We start from the raw sequence: 3,500 nt of genomic DNA, 5'->3' as shown, positions 1-3,500 counted from the left end.
GGGCGGGGGCCCCCGAGCTGCCCAGCGCGTGTGCCTGCGGGAGTTGCAACGGGAAAGAAACTCTTACAACTCCATTTTGTCTCTTACATTGAACGTGAAACATGAATCACCGGTTTACACGGGGTGAAGTCCAGTTATATTTTGGGTAGATTTTTTGTTTTTAATGCAGCGTTTTTAGAGGTGGTGTAAGTAAAAGATAGCACTGAAGTCTTGGGGGTTAGGATTCTTCAGTGTTGCCAAGAGGGGAGTTACCCAGGAAAGCCATTTTTCATGGTTTAAGCAATTTAAACGATGTCTCATCAAAATAGCATTGATTTGCAACTTTGCTTGGTCCAAGTTGCTGCCCTGACCAGGCGTCCCCTGAGCATCCGTCCCTCGTCACGGCTGGACCCCGTGTCAGGCCGGACCCCGTTCCAGGTCGCCTTCAGGAGGAGCGCTGTTTGCACGCGAACTGATTTGGTCAGAATCCTGGTTAGTGGGTGACGGTGGGAAACGCACCCTTTTCACCTCACAGCTGGTTCCACTCGTGTTTTTTCAATGGTCCTGATTACAATTATTTTTTTTACGTGTTTGTTGACTTTTGGGGAGAGAGAGAGACATTGATTGGTTCCACTTACCCATCTGCTCATTAACTGTTGGGGGTGTGCTCCCCGACTGGGGATCGAACCCCAAACCTTGGCTGCCTGGGCACGCTAACCATTGAGGTGCCCGGCCAGGGCCCGATTTAGACCCGGAACCCCTGCTGGTGACGGGTTTGGTTCCTTTGTGTTGAAGGCAGCCTTTTGAAGTAACTTGCAAGTGTGTAATCAGGTTGTATTCTTCCCTGCCAGGTCTGAATGGGGGGAAAAATACTCAAAAAAAAAAAATCTTCAGTGTTGTCCAGGGTGAGACATTTTCAGCCACTTGGTGTAAGGTGTCTGTGCAGTTGCAGGGAGGCCCTTGGACACGGCTAAGTTGGTGGAGATGTTGTCCTGAGAGTTTGACACAGTGACATTGTTTGGACCGAACGTCCGGGGCTCGCTCTCGGTGCGGAGGGCGACCCGGGGTCTCTCTCGGTGAGTTGTCTTGAGAGTCGTTGCACCCCCTGTGGCAGAGCACTGGTGGCTCTTGGGGACATACCGCGTGTACCATGGGACTTGCTTCGAGTCACACTCTAATCCTAGATTTACAGCTTCTACTCGAATAAAAACCTGCAGTGGGAAGAAGAAGAGAGTGGGAATGCAACTTTTCTGTAGATCCTGAATTTGGGTCGGGAAAGGAATCTTCAGGATTCGTAGCCCAGCCCCGTTTGCAGATGAGGAAATTCAGTTTAAAGACCCAAGTAAATGTCTTCGGTCATGTCCAGCCAGGTACAGGCCACAACTGTTTTCCTGGAGGGAGTTCTCCGTGCGCTCCCCAACGGCTTGTGTAGAGTCGGCTTATTCCGGTGTTTTCTCCGTTTGTATGTTGCTGGTTTTACATATGTTGGAAAAATCTGAAAATTTCGTTTTCCAAACAAATTTCAGTTCTTTAAGGTGCTCTCCTCCCTGTAACGGGTGATCCTGTAGCAGCTGATCGGAATAGATAAATCAATATATATGCCCGGTCCCTGCCTAGTCCTGGCTTTAGGTTTTGGATCTGTGGAGGGACCACCTTCTTCCACAGGGAGTCCCAGACTTCCCTGCTCCAAATGCAACATAATTTTAATTTGTAGGTCAGGCTAAGATGTTATTGGGCAACTTTGTGTTCGTTTGATTATTGATTTTGAGGTAGAATGGGCAGAAACTACATATATCATGTAGATAGTTCCTGTGTGTGTGGTAGTGGCTTTGTTGGAGTATTTTCATAGTCCTGATTCCTTTTTTGTCAGTGAACTTCTTTTAAAGGTTTACCCTGGTCATGTGGGGGTGTGAGCTGTTAGGAGAGTGAAAACAGGTAGATCTTCAGGTGTTTCCTGTCTGTGGGGTGGAGTCCACGCAGTGACAGGAGGAGGAAGTGGTTGCTCCTTCGGGTCTTATTTGTCCTAAAGCTGTGAGGTGTGTGTTAGCGCTGTCAGAAGAGAGTGGTATTTCAGCTTTTGCGAGAACCAATCTGGGCTTCTATAGACAGCACCTTGGGCTTCATTGCATTATGGCTACTAGTGATAATGATAAATGGTACATAATTGCGGGATTGTAAGCACATACTTGTAGTTTTAAAAGGTCCCTAAGTATTTCGTCTTCCCTTGCCACTCAGTTTATTCCTTTAAGCACCTGTTCCTACACGTTAATGTAACTACATTTTAAACTTGTATTGATGTGTCTTACTATACCCTGGAGTATTTTGGGGACATGCTCACTGTTAAGTACTCGTGGGATTAATAAATTAAAATTTCCAAAACAGTTTAAAGTTATTAATTACCATAAAATTCTTATTTCAAGTGTTTCTATTTCAAGTGATTTATTTTTAATCTGTGGGCTGTGGTAATAAGTGACAGCCTTGCATGCTCATAATGACGGTAGTCATGTGACTGAAATCAGGTAGGCATTGACATTTTATAGCTAATAATCATCAAAATATGAGAGATACACTCTGTTAAATTGCAGCCACTTTGCAGTTTATACCAAATGGAGCTTGATTATTTTAGAGGGCTGGTAAACTAAATATATTCAATAAGCATATTTATCACAGTATCTTAATATTCAAGTGAAGGGAAAGAGGAGAAAATAAGTAGTTGGTGAAATAGGTTTGGAGTAAAGAGAAAAGTGAGAGATCAAATGAAAGTAGAAAGATGGCAGGGACCAGATCATGTGCGGCTTTTAGAACGTGGGGAGTTCTTCAGGTTTGTTCTGAGGTGAGAAATTAGATTTTTTTTCTTTTAGCTGGGGTATGTTATGATCTAATACTAAACAAATAAGTGGCTAGAATTGTTCATTGAGGGTAAAGGTAGATCTGACTTTAATAAGCTAATACTAATAATTTCTGACAAAAATATCAAAGATTTCCTGTTATTATTTATTTCCTTGACCTATTTTTTTTTTTTAAGCCATTGACTTTTCTGACAGTTGCCTTTGGCCTGTGGTTTCTCTGTAATGCCTGTATGAAAAAGGAAATATAGTTGATAAAGCAAGTCATTAAAGTGTTTCTGGTAGTCTAGGTGGTAGGGATGCAGGTGTTCACTGTTAAATTCTTTTAACTTTGCTGTGTGTTTGAAAATTTTTATAATAAAAAAGTTGGAAAATTAATTTACATAGGATTTATCTGTTTTTGATATTTGCTTTTAAAAGGGCAACATTCATTTATAATGTCCAGAAAATAAGGTTGTTTGTGTGCATTATGCTAAGTGAAAGATGCCAAGACTTGTATAAATATGATACATTTTTATGGTGTGTCAATTAAAAATTAAATTTTGCACTTTTTTCCTCTCTTGAAATCTAAATTACTTCGTGGAACTTTGGGCAAGCCCATTTACATATTGTGCTATGTATTTTTTCTTGTGAAATGAATAGACATAATTCCTGATTTTTTAAATGTTTTTATAG

This window comes from Myotis brandtii, unplaced genomic scaffold (genome assembly GCF_000412655.1).
Source record: "Myotis brandtii unplaced genomic scaffold, ASM41265v1 scaffold207, whole genome shotgun sequence".
NCBI lineage: Eukaryota > Metazoa > Chordata > Mammalia > Chiroptera > Vespertilionidae > Myotis > Myotis brandtii.
Note: the sequence above shows the minus strand (reverse complement) of the source record.